Genomic DNA, 24941 nt, shown 5'->3' with positions numbered 1-24941 from the left:
CCCAGAATAATATTTTTTTGCTTGATCCTTTCTGTGTCTCAGAGTAAGCATCACTAATTAGCTAGACCATCATCTTCATTTAGTAGACTTAAAATTTAAGAGCAGGAAACCCAGCTAAAATCCTATCTCTCTTTAGTATCTTCTGTGATAATCCAGCCAGACTGCTTGTTTTCCTTGCAACAAATATCAAAGATCTTGGCTACAAGCAACAGAAACCAACTATGAATAATTTAGGCATAACAGAAAGAATTTATGGAGAAGGCAATGGCAACCCACTCCAGTACTCTTGCCTGGACAATCCCATGGATGGAGGAGCCTGGTAGGCTGCAGTCCATGGGGTCGCAGAGTTGGATACAACTAAGTGACTTCACTTTCACTTTTCACTTTCATGCATTGGAGAAGGAAATGGCAACCCACTCCAGTGTTCTTGCTTGGAGAATCCCAGGGATGGAGGAGCCTGGTGGGCTGCCGTCTATGGGGTTGCACAGAGCGGGACATGACTGAAGCGACTTAGCAGCAGTAGCAGCAGGAAGAATTTATGGAAAGGAAGGGTGGTAGTTCATAGAATTGACAGAAAGCTAGGAGAAAGCCAAGGGAAGAAGGTAGCAGCAGAAACAGTCCTCATGGGAAACTGTGCAGTTGTACACTTTAGTGATCTTCCACCACCCACCATCCACCTATGGCTCCTGAACACAGCTCCCTCTGTAATCTCCCCTGTGGCACTCAGTTTATTTAACACTCATGTTGCATATGGTGCTCACTGAACATCTAATGCAGTGGTCTCTTTTAATGTATCTGTCGCTTGAGCTTCAGAATGCTTCTGTGAGCTCCCGGTTGTCTGAGCAGAGGCCGTGTGCCTCTTCAATGCCAGGGAGTGGGAAGCAAGTTGATTCGAGGTGTGTGGCTGGGTGTCCAAGAACTAGGAAGGAGGCTCACATGCTGAGTCAGAATAAACCTGATAAACATCCATTGCCCAATGCCTCTGTACCAAGTGAATCCTCTCCTCGCTCTATTGATGTTTTCTGTAAGTGATGTTCTAAGAGGTTCCAGGTCTTTTCACTCATTCATCTCTGCAGATACTTAGTGACTGCTCAGTCTGAAATGTGCATCTATTTCTCTCAAGGAGAAGTGCAAACTCCATTTCCTGACAATAAGGTCTATTACCGAATAAATGTAAAAAAGTCCTGGATTCCAAGAAATAGATTCATTCAACCCAAATGAGGGAAAGAGCTTATAGATTCATTCAACCCAAATGAGGGAAAGAGCTTATGGGTAGGAAACACTTGGGCTGCTCCTGGATCTGAAAAATTAGGCAAAAATGTGTGTGTTGGAGGGCTCCAGCAATGGTATCTGCCTTTTAGGGTAGATTCATCTTTCCCTGGTGGCTCACTTGGTCACTGTAATTTGTCATTCCTACTTTGCCCTGGGTGCCTCATTTCCTGCTCCGGAGATCTGGTTCAAATTCTGAAGGAACTGATCCCATTGATTGGCTCATTAGTATTCCTCTACTGGGCAGAGACCCTCATGGATCTTCAGCCAGACTAAGGAATGAATTTGGTACCCACATAGTTTATTCAATGACCCTGCCCCATGCCCCACCCGGCTCAAAGAATAACCTAGACCTGCTTTCCTGAACACCTCAATTATGAGATGTTGGGGGCGATAGACCCTCTGTCCAGCATATTTTAGGGTCCTCTAAGATAGACTTCCCTCCAAGTTCTTAATAAGAAGTCATTATCACTTTTCAGGAAAAAAAAGGAACTATGAGTTAGTATGTGCTATACTTTTGTGCCTCCTATTATGTATTATATGCATTATCTTATTGAATCCTTATATCATTTCTGAGTTAGGTATTATTCCTATTTTATATCTGATGAAACTTTGGATCACAATGGTTATGAACCCGAGATAAGATGGTAGAGCTTATTTCACATGCAGAGTAGTCTTGCTCCAAACCTGTTTTTTTTCCCCCTACCCCAGGATACCTCCACATTCCTGATAAGGGCAAAACATTCCTTTTCTACTTATCAATGGCTCTTTGAAGAAAGCTTCCAATTCGGGACTTTTCTAGTAGGGAGTAGTTCAAAAGCAGAGTATGTTAGGTAGGACAAGATAAAGGACTGGAGACAGAGGTGTCACATGCTTAGCATAGGCTGCTGTGAAAAGCAGGCTTCTTCTCCAGCTGGCCCTTGAGACGGCCAGAAAAGAGCTTCATCATCAAGCAGTGGGGTTTCCCTCCTGAGTAATGAAGAGAGACTAACTTCATGCAGCCCAAGGTGGGCACTCCCCATGAGTTCCTTGTGTTGTTTGTCCAAAACCATTTCACAGCCAATTATAGCTATTGGGAGCTTCCAAACAAAACGCCCCAGCATCTGTAAGATAAGAAGTAATCCTTTTAAAGGCAGAAATTTAAGCACTTTGCTGTAATGGCCTCACAGAAAGGAAAATTAGACCTGCCAGGAAAATGCAGTTAATTAGCGTTGAGCTCTTCTTCATCCATCAATGTGCTCTGGATGGGGGTAATATTGTAGAACCTAGAAGGTTGTTGGAAAAGCAACTATATGTACTTGCACTTAGCATCTCCTGTAATGTTGGTTCCTTTCCAGCTCTTTCTTCTTCAGCCTTCAGTGCCCATCATAACTTGTAGTGTCTCCAGGAAGTCTTCTTTGATTAAACAAGCCTGAAGTAGATGATTCCTCTTCTTTTCCTCTCCCATCTCCATCTTTTACAAACACTGTGCCTTGTGTGAAGATATGACAGGAAAAGAATGGGCTGAAAGAAAAAATCTAAATAAAGACAGATGTCTTACTGTCATACATATGTTGAAACCCTACTTTGTTATTCTAATATCCCCAGTGCTGAGACTATGTGCTTTTTCCTTGGTCCAAGCAGTTTCAGGCACTTTTAAGAATATAAAATAAGGTACAGCCAGTCAGTTGGGGAATGTAGTATCTAAACCCTGGATCTTGGGGCTTCTTCATTCAAGTTCCAATCCTTCTATTGCATCTTCCCTAACTTTAAGCTCCCCTCCCCCATCCCTAGAATTTCACATTGCCATAGAGATCCACATTACTAAGGAAATATTTTTCTTTTGCTCTTTACTGTTTTATTCAACAGTGAGATTTATTAAATTATATTACTCCTCTATTCTCATTTATCTTATAGCATATTCTTGAATTTAAGTTTTACTGGAAAACTTTCTCTAATTATTATTATTTTTGGCCATGTGGCATGTGGATCCTAGTTCCCTGACCAGGGATCAAAGCTGCACCCCCTGCATTGGAAGGGTGGAGTCTTAACCATAGACCACCATGGAAGTCCTCTCTAAGAGTCTTTTTAAAGAGTGTAGTTTTATTTAAATCTATTACGGCTTAAAATGTCTAAAAATATCTTTACTGTGTCCTTAATATTCATGATGGTTTAACTATTAATAGAGATAAAATTTTAAATCCAATTAGAAAACAGTCAAAAGACATGATGATACATTACACCAAAGATTATATGTGGATGGCAAATAAGCACATGAAAAGATGTTCAACATCAAACCATTAGGGAAATGTAAATTAAGATCATAATAAGATATCACTACACAACTATTAGAGTGTGCGCTAAGTCGCTTCAGTCATGCCTGACTCTTTCCAACCCTATGGACTGCAGCTCTCCAGGCTCCTCTATCCCTGGGATTCTCCAGGCAAGAACACAGGAGTGGGTTGCCGTGCCCTCCAGGGGATCTTCTCAACCCAGGAATCGAACTTGCATCTCTTATGTCTCCTGTATTGGCCTGTGGGTTCTTCACCACTATAATAAGTGCAAGCCATAATAAGATATCACTACACACCTATTAGAGTACATGAAATAAAACATGATGGTAATACAAAATGTTAGTATTTACATTTGGTACAAAGAAAATCTTTCAGATGAATATATGTCTACATAAAAACTTGTATGTGAATGTTCTTAGCAACTTTATTTGTAATAGTAAAAACTGGGACCAAATGAAATGTGAATGATTAACCAAACCATCTTACATCTATACCATGGAATACTACTCAGCAATTAAAAGGGACAAACTATTGATACACTCAACAACTGAGGTGGATGACAAAAAAAAATGTGCTAAAGATCACATTTTGATTCTGTGTATATACCATTCTCAAAGTGTCAAAATTACAGAGATGAAGAAAAGATTCATGCTGCCTGGGTATTTGGAATGGTGAAGGGTAAGGGGGGGGTATGACTATAAAGGGGTAGCATGAGAAAGATCTTTATGGTGATAAAACAGTTCTGCATCAAGAAAACAGCAATATTCACAAGGGTCAGCATGGCCATCATCAAAACAGCTACAAATATTAAATGCTCAAGAGGGTATGGAGAAAAGGAATCCATCTACCCTGTTGATGGGAATGTAAATTGGTACAGCCAGCCACTGTGAAAAACGGTATAGAGGTTTCCCATAAGACTGAAAATAGAACTACCATATGACCCAGCAATTCCACTCCTGGGTACACATCTGAAAAAAATGAAAATACAAATTTGAAAAGATACACATACCCCAGTGTTCATGGCAGCACTATATACGGCAGCCAAAACATGGAAACAACCTGCGTCCTCAGCAGATGAATGGATAGACTATGTTAATGAATATATTAATAAATTTGTATAATATATTAATATTTTACTACAATGGAATATTGTTCATCCATAAAAAGAATGAAATGATGCCATTTGCAGCAACATGGATGGGCCTAGAGGTTATCATCCTAAATGAAGCATGTCAGATGGAAAATGGCAAATGCTATATGGTATCACCTATATGTGGAATATAAAAATAATACAAATGAGCTTATTTACACAGTAGAAACAGACCTCACAGACATAGAAAACAAAATTACAGTTACCACAGGGAAAAGTACGGGAAAAAAGGATAAATTAAGAGTATGGGATTAACAGATACACACTACTACTATATATAGAATAGATAAACAACAAGGATTTATTGTGCGCAACAGGAAACTACATTCAATATCTTGTAATCTATAATGGAAAGCAATCGGGAAAAAAATATATGTAAGGGGGCTTACCTGATGGCTCAGTGGGTAAAGAATTTGCCTGAAATGCAGGAGACACAGGAGACGTGGGTTCAATCCCTGGATCAGGAAGATCCCCTGGAGAAGGAAATGACAACTCACTCCAGTATTCTTGCCTAGGAAATCTCATGGACAGAGGAGCCAGGGGACAACGGTTTGTGGGGTTGCAAAGAGTCGGACACAACAGCAACAAAGCTTGGATATATGTATTTATAAAACTGAATCACTGACACTAACACAGTATTGTAAATCAACTATATTCAATTAAAGAAAGATAACAGTGGTGTTCCATGAATTTACATGTGATAAAGTGGCACAGAACTATTTTTTTTTTTAATGATCTGTTATTTGAACATACACATGTTTCTAAGGACTAAGTTACTTTCTTTCCACATTTTGAAAATACTCAGAAGACTTCTTTTCTCCAGTGGTATTGATGAGAAGTGTGATTTCAAGTGATTTTTTGTATTTTTGTAGGTAATCAGCTCTTTTTTAAAATCAGGAATTTATCCCTCATGTAGGTGTTGAATAATTTATTTGGTCTTTTCTTAGTTTCCTGGCATGAACTTCTTAAATCCTTGGAATTTCCTGAGTGGTAGGAAATAGTGGACTGCTATACAGGGGTCAGAATGGGAGCTGGTCACCAGAAATACCAACCATGATATTAGAGCATTTGGATTTTGAGCCAGCCTGACCTCCAGACAGGGGAGGGGTAGCTGGAGATCGAGTTCAACACTGTGGTTAAAGATTTAATCAATCATGCCCTAAGTAATGAAACCCCAATAAAAACTCTGGATTCTGGGCACAGTGGAACCTCCTTGTCAGTGGATGAATCAATGTACCAGTAGGTGTGATGTACCCTGATTCTGTAGGGAGAAGGCACAGAAGCTCCGTGTTTAGGTCCCTCGCAGACCTCATCCTCTGTGTCTCTTTATTTGTCTTTTCCTGACATATCTTTTATCATAAAGCTATAAGAATAGCGCTTCCTTGAATCCTGTGAATCACTTCAGCAAATGATTGAACCTGATGAAGTTGTGGAACCCCTACATTTTTAGCCAGTCAGTCAGAAGTATGGGTGGCCTGAGGACCTCCTGAACTTGCATCTGGTAACCACAGTGAGGAAGATCTTGTGGAAGATGGAACTCTTAATTTGCGAGGTCTGCACTCATTCCAGGAGATTTGCCAGAACTGAATTGCATTCCCCTCCGTTGGTGTCACACAGTGAAGATTTTCTCTCTCATCTTTTGTGCTATTTACCTGAGTCTGTCATTCTAATGATTTCCTACCTATTATACTGGGATATTCTTGTTAGTTTTTCAAACATTTCCTGTCTTTTATTTTCCTGCTCCTGCTGAGACTCCTAGGCACTGGAAGCCGTGCGTGAGATTAATTCAGGAAGTGTTTCGGGGTCAATACCTGGTGGGAAATGAAGATGGCAGAATTGCGCAAGGAGAGAAGTTGAGCTGTGATGCAATCACACCAAAGACTCGGAGAATTTCACTGAGTATGGATGGTCTTTAGAGTTGTCTTCAAGAAAGGGAAGGGGGTTGGGCTTGTGTGCCACCATGTGTACCAATCATTGAGCCTAGACTGCCTCTAGAAGGGAGTATGACCTCGGGTGAAGCAGCTCGCTTCTTAGGACAGTTCATGGAAAGGGACTCAACTGAGAGCTATACTGGGGGAAGTATTGAGGAAATGTGCACTTCGTTACTTAGGGGGGATTTGGGTCAGGAGCTAGCAAGCTGTCTTTTTTTAAAAATGTGGACCATTTTTAAAATCTTTATTGAGTTTGCTATAATATGGCTTCTGTTTTATATTTTGTTACTTTGACCACGAGGCATGTGGGATCTTAGCTCCCCAACCAGGGTTCAAACCCACACCTCCTGCTTTGGAAGGTGAAGTCTTAGCCACCAAACATCCAGGGAAGTGCCTCCACTGTCTGTTTTTGCAACCAACGTTTACAAGGGGCTCTTCCTGTGCATTTGTCTTCACATACTCTTCCCTCTGTCCACATTTGCCTCTGTGTCTCTTCTCTTCTTATAAGGACACCAATCACACTGGATTTGTATCCAGTTCCATCCTCATGACTGCAGTGGAACTTGGTTATATCTGCAAAGACTGTAGCCAGATAAGGTCCCATTCGCAGGTACTGGAGATTAGGACTTCAGCATATTGGGGAGGGGGCATGATTCCCCCCAGAAACAACCAGAAAGTATTATCATTTACTGTTTAATGAAACTTCTATAAGATAAAACCTGAAGTCCATGTGTAAGGTACAGTGCGGAAGCTGCTCTTTCCCTTTGGCAGGTGTGAGAATTGAGCAGGTAAGGGTTGACAGGTGATTCTCTTGTCCGTTACCTTAGTGACCCACAGCAAAGAGACAGCAAATGGGTTTCTCCCAAGCGCCTGACTGCTGAAGTCCGTCAAGTGGCTTGAGCTTATCTAATAGCCACCTTGACAGGCTTGTAAAAGTTTTGCAACATCCTTATTTAGAAAAAGAAAAAATATCCAAAGCCAGTAAGCTGTCCATGGTAGAGATAGTTGACTTGCTGCCAGCAGCGCCCTATGTGTCTTAGAAAGTCTCATCTGTCTGTTTACCTGCCGCCTTTGAAAAATAAAATCTGCTTTTGTTATTGTTGTTCAGTGGCTCACTAAAGTGAAAGTGAAAATGCTAGTCGCTCAGTCACGTTCCACTTTTGGTGACCCCATGGCCAGGCTCCTCTGCGCATGGGATTCTCCACGCAAGAATACTGGAGCAGGTTGCCATTTCCTTCTCCGGGGGACCTGCCCAACCCAGGGATTGAACCTGGGTCTCCTGCATTGCAGGCAGTGTCTTTAACATCTGAGCCACAGTTCAGTTCAGTCGCTTAGTCATGTCTGACTCTTTGCGACCCCATGAACCGCAGCATGCCAGGCCTCCCTGTCCATCACCAACTCCCAGAGTCTACCCAAACCCATGTCTGTTGAGTCAGTGATGCCATCTAACCATCTCATCCTCTGTCATCCCCTTCTCCTCCTGCCCTCAATCTTTCCCAGCATCAGGGTCTTTTCCAACGAGTCAGCTCTTTGCATCAGGTGGCCAAAGTATTGGAGTTTCAGCTTCAAAATCTGTCCTGCCAATGAAAACCCAGGACTGATCTCCTTTAGGATGGACTGGTTGGATCTCCTTGTAGTCCAAGGGACTCTCAAGAGTCTTCTCCAACACCATAGTTCAAAAGCATCAATTCTTCAGTGCTCAGCTTTCTTTATAGTCCAACTCTCACATCCATACATGACTACTGGAAAAACCATGGCCTTGACTAGATGGACCTTTGTGGACAAATATTGTCTCTGCTCTTTAATATGCTGTTTAGGTTGGTCATAACTTTCCTTCCAAGGGGTAAGCATCTTTTAATTTCATGGCTGCAATCACCACCTGCAGTGATTTTAGAGCCCCCCAAAATAAAGTCAGCCGCTGTTTCCCCATCTATTTGCCATGAAGTGATAGGACCGGATGCCATGATCTTAGTTTTCTGAATGTTGAGCTTTAAGCCAACTTTTCACTCTCCTCTTTCACTTTCATCAAGAGGCTCTTTAGTTCTTTTTCACTTTTTGCCATAAGGGTGATATCATCTGCATATCTGAGGTTATTGATATTTCTCCCGGCAATCTTGATTCCAGATTGTGCTTCCTCCAGCCCAGCATTTCTCATGATGTACTCTGCATATAAGTTAAATAAACAGGGTGACAATATATAGCCTTGATGTACCCCTTTTCCTATTTGGAACCAGTCTGTTGTTCCATGTCCAGTTCTAACTGTTGCCTACTGACCTGCATACAGGTTTCTCAAGAGGCAGGTCAGGTGGTCTGGTATTCCCATCTCCTTCAGAATTTTCCACAGTTTATTGTGATCCACAATAAACTAAAGGCTTTGGCATAGTCAATAAAGAAGAAATGCATGGCTAATTCATTTCATTGTATGACAAGAACTACTGCAATGATGTAAAGTAATTAGCCTCCAACTAATAAAAATAAATGGGAAAAAAAAAGAAAAAAAATGATAATAAAAATAAAAATTCAAAAAAGAAGAAATAGATGCTTTTCTGAAACTCTCTTGATTTTTCAATGATCCAGCGGATGTTGACAATTTGATCTCTGGTTCCTCTACCTTTTCTAAAACCAGCTTGAACATCTAGAAGTTCATGGTTCACGTATTGCTGAAGCCTGGCTTGGAGAACTTTGAGCGTTACCTTACTAGCGTGTGAGATGAGTGCAATTGTGCAGTAGTTTGAGCGTTCTTCGGCATTTCCTTTCTTTGGGACTGGAATGAAAACTGACCTTTTCCAGTCCTGTGGCTACTGCTCTGAGCCACAGGGGAAGCCCTAAGTTCAGTTGCTAAGTCATGTCCAACTCTTTGTGACCCCATGGACTGCAGCATGTGGTCCTTCCTGTCCTTCACTAGCTCCTGGAGTTTGCTCAAACTCATATTCATTGAGCTGGTGGTGTCATCCAACCATCTCATCCTCTGTCTGCTATACAGGGTTAATATAGGTTGGAAAGCTAGAAGAGTGCAGGTCTTGAATATCATTATAAGAGCTTGACCTTTCCTGCTGAGGGTGCCATTCACATACTGGTCCCTGATAATCCTCCAGAGTTTCCATGTGTAGATCGATCATTCACAGTAAACCTGTGAGACTGGCAGGCAGCACTCATGGTGTCTTATGTATCCTTTGAAAAAGATTTTTCTAAATTATCAGGGCTTTGCATTTGATGGCTTCTCACTCCATGAAACTCAAGCACCTGCCCAAGCGAGCAATGATGGCAAATCAGACCCGACCGGACATGCTTCCTCTCTGTCCCTCCAGTGGCACGCACCCACCCATTCTAGCACACTTGAGCTGGTGATAGGAGGGGCCCTCACGGGACATCCTGGTGACAGCACTGAGCATCAGAGTTGCCAGAGCACATATCCATGGACTCTGGGCTGACTGCCCAACAGTTCAAAGAAAAGGCCAGACCTACAGTGTAGATACTTGCAGAAAATACAACACCTCATGCCAATTCCATCTGCCGAGGAGTCCTGGATTCTGGCCCAGTGCAATTTTCATAGTCGTAGACAACAAGCCACTAGTTGTTTCCACGCAAAGCCTTGGTCTCTCTCTGAAGAGTATACATCCAGCGTGTTTGAAGGGCGAGAGATGAGGACATGATTGGCTTTGATTGTTCTCTCGGAGGCAGAGAGGCAGAGGACCTGCTGCTTGAGTTTTGGGTGAAAGCCATCCCTCCCTGTTTTCCATTCTTTTTTGACTTCTCTCTTTGCAACAATGGGAAATATATTTATTGTTGTAACATAATCATCAGAAGGACTCAAGAGAGAGTTTTTTCTTCTTCATATTTGTCAAACCACAGACATTCCACAAGGGAGAAAAGATGGTGTTAAGAATGGGGGGAAGATATTATTAACAATGCAAGTCTTTTTTCTTTTATTCCCAAATTAAAATGGGTTGTGGTCAAAAGTTTGGAATGGAGAACAATCATTATCTCATAGACTAACCATGCTGGCTGAATCCACAGATGCATATGTCATCCATACTGTGAGCTGAGGGAGAAAGGTGAACATCTCCCAGCTGACAGGTTAGTCCAGCTTCAGTGCTTAAAGCAGCTACCTTTAGCTGGCCTTGCCGTCTACAGCTCTTTTTTGTTTCTGTACCTTTGAATTCAACCAGCCTATTCCTTATACACTGTAAGCTCTAAAGACAAAGGCAATGAGGGTGTGACCTCTGGGTGTTCAGAACGAAGGAGATCTAAGTACATCTAAGTACAACCATTGGTAGGACAGGGTCTGTCAGCTTTTTTTTTTTTTTTTTGGTCTCCATTTTTAAAGATAAGAAACTGTGGTTTTGAGCAGCTGATTTTAGTTCAGGAAGTTGGTATGTTTTCTGTCTGTTTGGTTGCTTGTTTGTTTGTTCATTCACTGAAGGGTTTTTCACAAGGCAGCCTGCATTTAAACAGGGAGTGGGGCAGGGGTGCCGCTTGTTCGAAAGTCTGTCCCATGGGCTGATGAACCCACCAGCACACGAGGGATGTTAATGAAACTGTGGTCACACTTGCCATCCCTCTGAGAGTAGCCATTTCATTGTGCCTTAGAAAAAGCACCAAAAGGCTACAGAATATGTCTCTATGCTGGCCTATTGCCACTTGATTGCCACAGCTCTGTAAACCACTCAAAGCTCATATTTAGTGATGATAAAGTTAGAGAGTATAGAGTGTCTGTTGTTCAGTCAATTCTCTGTATTGTGTGGTCTGCTTGAAAATAGCCAGTTCTGCTGAATGAAATATCTGGTTATTATGAAGATTCTCTGCATGTCATATATGCATCCCCAGTTTTCAGAGGCTAGGAATCTTGCCTTGCCTGTGAAGACAGATACCACTTTCATGTATCTGTAGCACTTACTGCTGCCGTCATTAACTTGCCAGTGACTGTCTTATGATATCTCACAATTTATGTGCCCCTGGCTTGACTTCGTACAGAGATGTGACTGTCTTACTGCTTTATATTCCCCATGGTGCTTTCCGGAAAGGATATGCTGAACGTGTTATCTGTTTATTTAATCTGAGTGGAATTCAGGGAGATGTACTTAGCACTGAATCCTAGCTCATACCATAATGGTACCTGGCGTGTTTAGAATGTGCTTTAGGACCTTGCCGAGCCCCAGGTCCAGCAGTAAGAACAGCAGCAGCTAGTGGACTATGGACACGACATTAGTGACAGCCAACCCCGATCCAGCACTTTCCTTGTGCCTGGTATTGTTCTATGTGTTTTACTTGTACTGTGCCATTTGGTTCTGCCAACATTTTGAGGTGGGTTCTGTTATTTAAGCTGAAACTGGAAGATGAGGAGCTGGGGCCCAGAAAGAGAAGAACGGTGCCCAAGGTTGCACAACTGGAGGGCTGTAGATTCCAATCCAAGCAGTTTGGCTGCAGAGTCTGTGCTTGGACCCACTGAATCATACCATCTCTTTCACAAGAGCTAATACATATATGGGTATGGGTCATATGCCAGACACTTTTTATGCAAATTCACTAATAATAGTAAGAGGTGGTGGACTCTAGAGTGCTTTATAAGATGCCAGTGAAATTTCCATCAAGCCTAAAAAAACACCATATCCTTGAACAGTCACTGGGGCTGGAGCTATGTGTGGTTTCTTCCTAAGTGGGCTGGGACAGCAGTGCCGGGCAAGAAAAGATAGTTTGTTCTTTGCTTGGAAAATTTTATGATCAGGAGATCAAGGCTCAGGGGTACTGTTTTGTTTTAATAAAGTTATTTATTTTTAATTGGAGGATAATTGCTTTACAATATTATATTAGTTTCTGCCATATATCAACATGAATCAGCCATAAGTATACATATGTCCCCTCTCTCTTGAGCCTTCCTCCTACCTCCCACCCCAGGTTGGATTTGGTAGAAGCACAGAAAGTCAAGGCACTGCTGTTTTCCTGTGCTCCAAGCAAGCAATGTGGAAGTCATGCAGTGGGGGAGCAGCCCAGATAGTAGGTGTTTTCTGCCCACTGGCTTGCAGCAACTTCACAGAGACATAGGGTGGGGAGGTGCTGGGGTGAGTGATTTTTCTTGTCTCCCTCAGGGTGCCCTAGACTGAATGGCCACTCTACTTTCAGAGGCTATCTGTCTCTCTTGGATGGAGAGCTTAATAGGTAGCAGAGAGACTCCTCTACAAATGAGGAGTCTATTAGTTCAGTGAGCACAACATATCCAAGTTAAACGGAGGAAAAAAAGATGAGAGCCAAACTAAAACCATAACTCAGTGGTTTACCCAAACCAAAGAGAACCTTTTTCTTTTCTTAGTCACTTTTTCTCAATGGGGAAAGAAAGGGAACCTAACACTAAGAAGTGTCTTAAAGGCTGGGGGTCACCTCCTATGGATGGGTGGAGGTGTGTGACCGGTAAGGACCCATGGGGTGGAGGTAGGGTCTTCTGGGTGCTGACAGTATTCCATTTCTTTATCTAGGTTGTAGTTGTTGCTAGTCCCTAAATCATGCCCAACTCTTGGTGACCCCCATGGGCTGCATCATGCCAGGCTCCTCTCTAGTTGTTACATGACAATAACTACATGATGCTTTGCTTTGTGATTTTTAATATTCAGTTTTTTATATCTTATGGGCTCTGTGCATTTGTGTATCATAATACTGTAAAACAAAACATTTTAAAGAGTGAGAACACCCACTTAGCCTGTTGGATTAGCTAAGTCAGTTCTGCTGTTCACCCAGTGGGATGACAGTGCTGCAGCCAGATCACTGTCATGGTAACAACTCCCATTATTAATACCTGTTTCCTACAAGAAATTGGGGGCCTCTTGGTGAGGCCTAAGAATGGAGGTGGCACAGCATTCCATCAGATCCATGCACCGAGTCTTCACAAAGCATGCCGTTTTCCATGAGGCCTCCCCAGCCTTGTTCTTGGGACCTAGGGGTGCTGGATCCTCAGGCTGTTTGCCAGATGGTGTTCCAGGGGTGAAGGAAAAAGGAAGGAAGTCTCCAGGGTACATGTTAATGATTCTTTGGGATCCAACTTGTCATTGATCCTACACTCATCTAGATAGTGAGCACTGCAAGGAATGTGCACGGGCCCCTGGGTAGACTGGAGAGGAGGCATTTGATGTGTGATTTACAGATATGTAAATAGGAATAATGACTCTTAACTTTCAGGGCTGTTCTGAACACTGAACAAGCCTGGTGTCTGGGCACAATAGGTATTTAATAATGGGAGCAGTTACCACCGTTGTCGGGGCTTCCCAGGTGGTACAGTGGTAAAGAATCTGCTTGCTGATTCAGGAGATGTAGGAGACACCGGTTTAATCCCTTGGTCAGGAAGATCCCACTCCAGTATTCTTACCTGAAGAATTTCATGGATGGAGGAGCCTGGCAGGCTGTAGTCCATGGGGTATAGCAAAGAGTCAGACATGACTGAGCGACTGACCACACATGCAACAAAGTCACACCACTGTTGTTACCGTGAGAGTGATCTGGCTGCAGTCCTCTCACTGGGTGAATGGCAGGATTGGCTCAGCTAATCCAGGTGGCTTATGTGGGTGTTTTCCCTCTTTAAAAAGTTTTGTTTTACAGTACTGTGATATATAAATGTACAAGGTCTGTAAGACATAAACAACTGAACATTGAAAGTCATAAAGCAAAGCATCAGGTAATTACTGTCATGTAACAACTACTCGGGGGGTAGTGACTGCAACCATGAAATCAGATCAGAAAACGACTGAGTCTTAGCAGGAAAGCTATGACAAACCTTGACAGTGTGTTAAAAAGTAGAGACATCACTCTGTCAACAGAGGTCCATATAGTCAAGGCTATGGTCTTCCCTGTGGTCACATATGGTTGTGAGAGCTGGACCGTAAAGAAGGCAGAGCACCGAAGCATTGATGCCTTCAAACGAAGCTGCTGGAGATGGCTCCTGATAGTCACTTGGACATCAAGGAGATAAACCAGTCAGTCCTAAAGAAAATCAACCCTGAATGCTCATTAGAAGCTCTGATGCTGAAGCTGAATCTCCAGTATTTTGGTTACCTGATGCGAAGAGCTGACTCTTTGGAAAAGACCCTGATGCTGGGAAAGATTGAGGGCAGAAAAAGAGGACATCAGAGGATGAGATGGATGGACAGCATCACCGATGCAATGGACATGAACTTGGGCAAACTTTGGGAGATGGTTAGGGACTGCAGCACACCAGTCCATGGGGTTGCAAAGAGTCAGACACAACTGGGCGACTGAACAACAACTACTCAGGTAAATAAATCAAATATTGTCAGCACCCAGGAGACCCCACCTCCATCTCATGGGCCCTCTCCAGGTCACACCCCTCCATCCACCCACAGGAGGTGACTTCCATCTTGTCTTTATAAATAAATGAACAATTTTATTCTATATATCCCCATATTTCATTGTTGTTCAGTCTCTGAGTCATGTCTGCTGCCCCATGGACTGCAGCATGCCAGACTTCCCTGTCCTTCACTGTCCCCCAGAGTTTGCTCAGATTCATGCCAGTTGAGTCAGTGATGCTATTTATCTCATCCTCTGCTGCCTTCTATACATATATCTCATTTTATTACACTTCACTTAATTGTGCTTCACAGATTTTTTTTTTTCCAAACTGAAGGTTTGTGGCAGTCATGCACTGAGCAAGCCTATCAGTACCATTTTCCCAACAGCATTTGCTCACTGTGTCTCTGTCACATTTTGGTAATTCTCACTAAATTCCAAACTTTTTCATTATTATATTTGTCATGGTGATCTGTGATCACTGATCTTTGATGTTAACTGTGGCATAAAGATTATGACTTACTGAAGCTCAGATGACTAGCAGTTTTTTTAGGAATATTTTTTAACTAAGGTATGTACATTGTTTTTTGGACATAATGCTACTGCACACGTAATAGACCATGGTACACTATAAATGTAACTTTCATATGTACTGGGAAAGCAAGAAATTCCTGTGACTCATTTTATTGAGCTATTTGCTTTATTACAGTGGTCTGAAACTAAACTTGTAATATCTCTGAGGCTACATAAATGTATAAATATCCCCCCAATATTATTGTTTTATCTGTGTTTAAATGTTATATATAAATTGACTCATCTATTATTTTGAGTCTTGCTTTCTTCATCCGTCCTTATGGTTGTAAGATTCAATCACATTGTTTTCGTAGAGGCAGTATATGTCTTTTCAGGGTTATATGGTAGTTCTTTCTACAAATATGCTACATTTTGTTATTTATCTTCCTATAGATGGATATTTTTTATTTGTTTGTTTGTTTAGGTTCGGGTAATTACTGATTAGCAGATTAAAAAGCAGTAGACATTACTTTGCCAACAAAGGTCCATCTGGTCAAGGCTATGGTTTTTCCAGTGGTCATGTATGGATGTGAAAGTTGGTCTATAAAGAAAGCTGAGTGCTGAAAAATTGATGCTTTTGAACTGTGGTGTTGGAGAAGACTCTTGAGAGTCCCTTGGACTGCAAGGAGATCCAGCCAGTCCATCCTAAAGCAGATCAGTCCTGGGTGTTCATTGGAAGGACTGATGCTGAAGCTGAAACTCCAGTACTTTGGCCACCTGATGCGAAGAGTTGACTCATTGGAAAAGACCCTGATACTGGGACGGATTGGGGGCAGGAGGAGAAGGGGGTGACAGAAGATGAGATGGCTGGATGGCATCACCGACTCAGGGTGATGAGTTTACTCGACATGGGTTTGAGTAAACTCCGGGAGTTGGTGATGGACAGGGAGGTCTGGCGTGCTACAATTCATGGGGTTGCAAAGAGTCAGACATGACTGAGTGACTGAACTGAACTGAACTGAATTACTGATAATGTTGCCGTATACATTCTTATTTATGCATTGTGTTGACATGAGCTGTAGGTAGATACCTAGCAGAGGAATTCCTCGGTCACAGGATATGTTATATCTAACTTTAGTTGATGCTGCTAAACTCTTTTCCAAAGTGGTGGTACCCACTTACTCTATCATCTGCTGTTTACAAGAGTCCAGGGACAGCCGGTATCCATTGTCTTTAAATGTTAGGCAGTCTGGTAGGTGTGTAATTGTGTTTGTGCTTTTAGTTTGCATTTCCCCAACTATTGAAGAAGTTTATTGTCCATCTGGACTTTTATCTTGTGATTTTTCTTTGGTTCGTATTTAAATTGGGTCATCTTCTTGCTTGATGAATGCTATCCAAATGGATACTTGACCGTACCAAGTAGCATGTACTGAGAAGAGTGGTGTCTTGGAACTCATCAGAGTAGCTGGTTAAAACCACAGAAGTTTTGTGAGTAGATTGTTAAAGTGGGTGTAGCTTGAACTCAGCCATTATGGGAGTTTTATACCATGGATATTGGCAAGTACTACAAGTCGAGGCAGTCATCTACTACAGCAACGGAAAAGAACAGCTCTTCTACTCTGACCCTCAGTGCCACCTCTGGCAAAAACCCTGTCCAGACATGTGTGGATTTATTTTCATTTCTTTTATTTTTATATCTATCCCAGTGTCAAAGCCATAGTGCCTTATGAAGTGTGGCTTTATAATAACTCTTCATATATGGTATAGCCAAGTCCTCTCATCTCAGAGTATCTTGCTGATTTGGGGCTCTTAAAATTTTTAATTTTAGAATTAACTTACCGATTTTATAAAAAAAAAAACTGTTTGAAATTTGAGGGGGTTACCTTGATTCTGTGGATCAACTTTGGGAAAAATGCACGTTTTTATGCTTCCCTGACGGCTCAGTGGTAAAGAATCCACCTGCAGTGCAGGAGACACAGGTTTGATCCCTGGGTCAGGAAGATCCCCTGGAGGAGGAAATGGTAACCCACTCCAGTGTTCTTGCCTGGAGAATCTCCCGGACAGAGCAGCCTGGCGCACTGCAGTCTGTAGGGTCACAAAGAGTTGGATGCAACTGAGAGACAGCATGCATGCACATTTTTATATGCTTTGGGTCACTGTGGAAATCACTCATTACTGTGTAACATCAACTGCATGTATTTTCTGTAGGTTTGTTATTTGTCATTTAAATTTGGCTACAGTGTTTCTTCACTTGTGGAGCTTTACTTTTATTAAAGTTTGTCGACCTTTTTCTTCATAGCTTCTAGCGTTTTTGTCATAAGATAAAAATTTAAATTTTAAAATTCTCTGGTGTTTTATTCTGTCCTTTAATGATTTTCTTAATGATTACAGTCCAAAGATTTTAATTTTTGATCTACTTGGAATTTATATTACATAAACATATATCATGATAAAGATTTTTTAAATCCTATTTTTAAAAATCTATTGCCCCAATACTAGTTCCCAAACAATCTGTCCCTACTGATTTGAAATGTTACTGTTATCAAAAATGAAATTTCTTTAAGTATTTGGATTTTTTTTCTTGGACTTTGTCTTTTGTTTCATTATCTGTTTCTGTTTATAGTATCATAATTCCATAGGTATCATGTGAGCCACAAATGAAAACCACATGAAATATAAAATATTCTTGTGGTGGTGGTGGTTTAGTCACTAAGTTTTATCTGACTTTTGTGACCCCATGGACTGTAGCCAGCCAGGCTCCTCTGTCCTTGGGATTTCCCAGGCAAGAATGCTGGAGTGGGTTGCCATTTCCTTCTTCAGGGGGTCTCCCAACCCATCAGTTCAGTTCAGTTCAGTTGCTCAGTTGTGTCTGACTCTCTGCGACCCCATGGACTATAGTATGGCAGGCCTCCCTGTCCATCACCAACACCTGGAGCCCACTCAAACCCATGTCCATTGAGTCAGTGATGCCATCCAACCATCTCATCCTCTGTCATCCCCTTCTCTTGCCTTCAATCTTTCCCAGCATCAGGATATTTTCCAATGAGTCAGTTCTTCACATCAGGTGGCCAAATTATTGGAGTTTCAGCTTCAGTATCAGTCCTTCCAATGAACACCCAGGACTGATCTGCTTTAGGATGGACTGGTTGGATCTCCTTGCAGTCCAAGGGACTCTCAAGAGTCTTCTCCAACACCACAGTTCAAAAGCATCAATTCTTCAGCACTCAGCTTTCTTCACAGTCCAACTCTCACATCCATACATGACTACTGGAAAAACCATAGCTTTGACTAGATGGACCTTGGTCAGCAAAGTAATGTCTCTGCTTTTTAATATGCTGTCTAGGTTGGCCATAGCTTTTCTTCCAAGGAGCAAGCGTCTTTTAATTTCATGGCTGCAGTCACCATCTGCAGTGATTTTGGAGCCCCTCAAAATAAAGTCTCTCACTGTTTCCCCATCTGTTTGATGGGACCAGGTGCCATGATCTTAGTTTTCTGAATGTTGAGCTTTAAGCCAGCTTTTTCACTCTCCTCTTTCACTTTCATCAAGAGGCTCTTTAGTTCTTCTTCACTTTCTGCCATAAGGGTGGTATCATTTACCTATCTGTGGTTATTGATATTTCTCCCAGCAATCTTGATTCCAGTTTGTGCTTCATCCAGCCCAGCATTTCTCATGATGTACTCTGCATATAAGATAAATAAGCAGAGTGACAACATACAGCCTTGATGTACTCCTCTCCCAATTTGGAACCAGTCTGTTGTTCCATGTCTGGTTATAATTGTTGCTTCTTGACCTGCATACAGATTTCTCAGGAGGCAGGTCAGGTGGTCTGGTATTCCCATCTCTTGAAGAATTTTCCACAGTTTGTTGTGATCCACACAGTCAAAGGCTTTGGCGTAATCAGTAAAGCAGAAGTAGATGTTTTTCTGGAACTCTCTTGCTTTTTTGATGACCCAACTGATGTTGGCAATTTGATCTCTGGTTTCTCTGCCTTTTCTAAATCCAGCTTGTACACCTGGAATTTCACAGTTTACATACTGTTGCAGCCTGACTTGGAGAATTTTGAGCATTAACTTTGCTACCTTGTGAGATGAGTGCAATTCTGCGGTAGTTTGAACATTCTTTGGCTTTGATTTTCTTTGGGATTGGAATGAAAACTGACCTTTTCCAGCCTGTGACCACTGCTGAGTTTTCCAAATTTGCTGGCATGTTGAGTGCAGCACTTTAACAGCTTTATGTTTTAGGATTTGAAAAAACTCAACTGGAATTCCATCACCTCCACTAGCTTTGTTCGTAGCGATGCTTCGTAAGGTCCACTTGACTTCACATTCCAGGATGTCTGACTCTAGGTGAGTGATCACACCATTGTGGTTATCTGGGTCATGAAGATCTTCTTTGTACAGTTCTTCTGTGTATTCTTGCCACCTCTTCTTAATATCTTTTGCTTATGTTAGGTCCATACAATTTCTGTCCTTTATTGTGCCCATATTTGCATACCAACTCGTAGGTATCATGTGAACCACAAATGTAAGCCACATTAAATTAAAAATATTCTAATAGCCACATCAAAAAAGTAAAACAAAAGTGAAATTACTTTTATTATTCTTTAAATTGAAGTATAGTTGATGTGTATAGTATTATATAAATTACAGGTGTACAATATAGTGTTTCACAATTTTTCAATTTTATCCTCCATTTATAGTTATGATAAAATAGTAGTTATACCCTCTACATAGCACAGTATATCCTTGTAGCTCCTTTTCTGCCTAATAGTTTGCACCTTTAATCCCCTACCCCTATATTGCCTGTCCCCTCCTCCTTCTCCCCACTGGCAACCACTCATTTGTTTTTTTTATATCTGTGAGTCTGTTTCTTTTTTGTTGTATTCAATAGTTTGTTGTATTTTATAGAATCCACATATATGTGATATCACGCAGCATTTGTCTTTCTCTGTGTGACCTATTTCACTTAGCCTGATGCCAGGTCCACCCATGTTGCTCCAGATGGCAAAATTTTAGTCTTTTTAATGGCTGCATAGCCTCCCATTGTCTCTGTGTTTATGTGTGCGTGTGTGTGTATCTCACGTCTTCCTTTTCTGTTCATCTTTTGATGGATGCTCAGGTTGCTTCTATAACTTGGCAATTGCAAATAATGCTACTATGAACTTTGGGATGCATGTGTCCTTTTGAATTAGTGAAATCAGTTTTAACAATATAGTTTATTTAAGCCATTATAGCCATTATATCATTTCAACATGAAGTCAATATATAGAAATAATTACATTCTTTTTTTCATAGAAAGTCTTTGAAACGTGGCATATATTTTATGCTTACAACACATCCCCAGATCTCAGGTTGGACTAGACATATTTCTAGTGTCATGAGCTACAGGTGACTAGTGGCTACCCTGTTTGATAGCTCAGGTCAGTGTCTTTGTTAAGGCAGGTCTAGAGTATCCTTGGTTCTGTGGCTAATTCTACTACTAAAGTCTGGCCCCTCCAGGGTTGGTTCAGTGAGGTTTCTTCACTCATCGCTTGGAACTTTAGCATCTCACAGCAATTTGGGACCTTAAGAATTGTCTGGCTTACAGCCCCAGCATTTGTTCTTCCTTCAGTAATCATACTTTGCCCAGCTCCTGGAGTTTCACCTCCACATGTCCACTCGGTATCTTGGCCAAGCACAAAAGAGAACCTCCGCACCCGTGTCTGCAGCTGTGTCTGTGTCCCTCAGTCCTCCAGTGCCATACTCTGTGAAGTCTGGCAGCCTCTGCCTCCACTGTGGTCTGCCCCATGGTTTGCAAAGCTCCTCGGGCAGCACATCTGCGTGGTCCTAGGGTTCATTTCGTTTCTCCTCTCTGAGGGTCACACCTGTGCTATGGGAATGGGAGATGCAGGCTGCCAGACTGGTACTCATCATTCTTGATGATTAGTCCTACTTAAAAATTTTGGGGGGGGGGATTATTTATTAGTTCTACTATTTGGTTCTTCCACAATTCCTTTGATCTTTATTAATTCCTTATTTTCCTTAATTTTGTTATTTTAATAACCTTTTATTTTTATGCTTTCCTGTTTATTAGAATAACTAGTTAGGGCTATGAATTTTTCTCTGAGAAGTCCTATAGCAATTTTCTACGGGTTCTGATAGGCAAGTCTCTTTGTGGTCATTGTTCTCTAGATACTTTACAATTTTGGTTTTGGCTTTCTTTTGAGATGGTAGAATTTTCTGGTTCTGTTATGACTTTTTAGTTGTACTGCATTCTTAATAAAGCTAACTACACTGTTTATAAGTTTTGAAAATTATTGAAGTTCCCTTTATAGCTTAGTGTATAGTCACTGTGATTTTCCCATGAACCTTTGTAAGCAAGGTGTTATTCACTTTTTAGGGTATAAGTTATTGATTGATTTTATATGGGCAAATGTTAATTTGAGTATACATAATAAATTTAAATTTGCAAAAATATATATGTATATATAAGTGTGTGTATTTTTTTAAACTTTGGTTGCCAATGTAAGATTATAAAAATTAGAGCTTCAAGTGTGAAAGCCACTCGGCTAAGTGACCCCAAAGGTCACTTGGAAAGTGTAAAATGTGAATATAAGTTAGTGTAGACCCAGAATGACCCTGGAGTGGAGCTAATATCAAAGGGTACCTAATGCATTCTTTCCTCTCTCTTTTCATTATTTTTCTTCTATTTCCCCTCTATACAATATGTTAATAAGAAATCTAGATTACACAGAGTCAGGCCAGGTGTTATACCAGTCTTTTATCAACAAATGAGAGCACATTATCCAGTTTTTAATTGGTCTTAGGAAAAGCAAAGGTGAAATGGAAATTCAATTCTCCTGGACCTTTGTTCAAAATGCAATTTTCCATCTCTACTGTAAGGAACGAATTTTAATTAGCTTGATTCTCACCATTTGGCCATGCATTCGTAATCCTTGTTCACACTTTGTGAAAGAAAAAATTGATGAAAGAAATTGAACAATAATGGAAATCTTGTCTGAGCAGAACAAATTGGAATTATCAAATGCATTGCAGGATGACTGGCATGCTGGAGCTGGGGTGAGGAGAAGTGTCTAGTGACTTAGAAAAAGCTCCTCTCCCCAGAATGCCACTATTCAGCCTGACACGGTTTTGCCCTGTACAGGGAGCCTCCCAGAGTAGAGACGGCTGTGGTGCCAGGCAGACCTGGGTTGGAAGCCTGCCTCCAATCTTTAATGGTTGGTCACTTAATTTTCCCGATCTTCAATTTCCTCATCAGTAAAATGGGGTAATAATGTCTACCTAGTAGCCTCGTGAGGATTGAAAGAAACGAATCATGGAAAGTGCCAGACACATAACAGGAGCTCAAAGAATGACCAAGAGGAACTTTTCAAAGGCAGGATCAGTAGCAGGACTGAGGGATACTTGTGAGGTTCCTGACTTGCTTCCTCTTGAGAAGAAAGAAGTGGGTATGTTTGTACGCCGTGCTGGTGGTACCAGTGGTTGGAGGGCGGGGTTCTTCCAGACCTTCTTCTCAGTCACTCTGGGACAAAAAATAACCAGGGCCTTTTGCAGAGGAGTCCATTCAGGATTCTAATCTGTAGTTACCGAAGCTCCAAGAGTCCATTCTTGCTCAGCATGTGAGTTTTGTGGGACAGCTATAAGGACATGGAGGTCATGTTCACCAAGCACAGCTCACCGATGAGGAAGTGAGTTAAGAGTTTCTGGGCCAGCAAGTAGGTCAAATAGCACAAATCATAGAGGGAAGGGTGGTCAGCAAAACATACTATTTAGGGCTTTGTGGAGAGGTGTCAGAGAGGAAAAAGGTAGAGTTCATGGTCTTAGAGCTTGTAATATAACAGAGAAGGGAAACAAAACCAAACAGAACTCTATAGCCACATAAGGTGCTAACTGTAAAGATCCAATGTCCATACAACTTTTTTCTTTTCTTTGAGACAATGTCAAAATCAAATACTCCCTGAAGTTTTCAGCCCACCTGTCCAGGTTTGAGTTCAGAAAATAAAGTCCCTGTTTCTCTATGTGTACTGTTCCCAACTCAGTTTCTGAGAACCTCTGTGCTCCCAGAATCCCCTCCCTGTTAGGAGTGTAGGTCTACTCAGGGTTTGATAGATCTGGATTCATTTTCAACTCCCTCACTCACTCTCTTATGGCCTTGGGGGGAAGCATCTATTCCTCTGGACACCTCTTTCTTCATCTTTAAAATGGTCACATCATAGGGTGGTGGTTATGATAATTTTGTTGTTGTTCAGTCACTAAGTCGTTTCTGACTCTTCACAATCCCATGGACTGCATCACACTAGGCTTTCTTGTCCTTCACCATCTGCTAGAGTTTGCTGAAACTCATGTCCATTGACTTGGTGATGCCATCCAACCATCTTATCCTCTGTTGCCCTCTTCTCCTGCCCTCAATCTTTCCCAGCATCAGGGTCTTTTCCACTGAGGTGGCTCTTTGCATCAGATGGCCAAAGTATTGGAGCTTCAGCTTCAGCATCAGTCCTTCCAATGAATATTCAGGGTTGATTTCCTTTAGGATTGACTGGTATGATTTTGTTGCTGTCCAAGGGACTCTCAAGAGGCTTCTCCAGCACCACAGTTTGGAAGCATCAGTTCTTCTGTGCTCAGCCTTCTTTATGATCCAACTCTCACATCCATAAATGACAACTGGAAAAACCATAGCTTTGTCAGCAAAGTGATGTCTTTGCTTTTTAATACGCTGCCTAGGTTTGTCATAACTTTCATGGCAGCAGTCACTGTCCAGACTGATTTTGGAGCCCAAGAAAATAAAATCTGTGATAATTTAAGGACTCTCTTTGGACAGGCCTGTGCTAGGCCCTCAGGATGAACAGATAAAGAGGATCTATTTTCTTCCTTCAAGGCAGTGGCTCTCCACCTGGGCCAGTTCTGCTTCCTCAGAGGACAACTGGCAACATCTGGAGACATCCTGGCTGTCCTTGTTGGGTGACGGTTGGGTATGGGGGTGCAGGAGACCTGGGGATGCTAAATATTCTACAATGCATAGGACAGCCTCCCCCCAACACCAGACACCCCCACCTCCTCACTCCACCCCCGCGCGCGGCAGCGTTCCTTTGGATTTTAGAATTAGAAGAGGAAGATGGGTCCATTAGGGGTTTTCCTCTCCGAGAAAAGAGAAATGTCATAATCCTTAATGTCATGTTTACCCCTCCTGCTGCCCTAGATGTCCCGGTCGCAGCTCCCTCGGAGGAGGACTGGGGACGCGCTTCCTACCAGAAGCGCCCGGGTGGATGGCGCCATCCTTATGCATCTACACGTCCCCAGTTAGAGATTCCCCGCCGCCGCTGCCTGGGGAGGGGCCTGGGCAGCCGGGTGAAACTGAAAGGAAGGAGCCTGGTGCTCGTTCCTGGGGTCTCTAGGCAGAGATGCGAGGCAGGCCCCGTACAAACGCCGCCGAGAGGCTTTGCGGGAAAGGCAAGCCTTCTACGGCGACCTTATTAGACTTCCTGGGGCAGCAGCTCCAGCCAGGCATAGCCTGACCGT

General features: G+C 42.0%; 1 protein-coding gene across 1 annotated transcript in view; it reads left to right on the top strand.

The window, feature by feature from the left end:
- Positions 1 to 24941, top strand: part of GPR39 (G protein-coupled receptor 39) — a 339661-nt gene that overhangs the window by 61312 nt on the left and 253408 nt on the right. The window lies entirely within an intron of this gene.

The sequence above is a fragment of the Odocoileus virginianus genome, chromosome 13, assembly GCF_023699985.2.
Source record: "Odocoileus virginianus isolate 20LAN1187 ecotype Illinois chromosome 13, Ovbor_1.2, whole genome shotgun sequence".
Taxonomy (NCBI): domain Eukaryota; kingdom Metazoa; phylum Chordata; class Mammalia; order Artiodactyla; family Cervidae; genus Odocoileus; species Odocoileus virginianus.
This window is presented reverse-complemented; position numbering and strand designations above follow the sequence as displayed.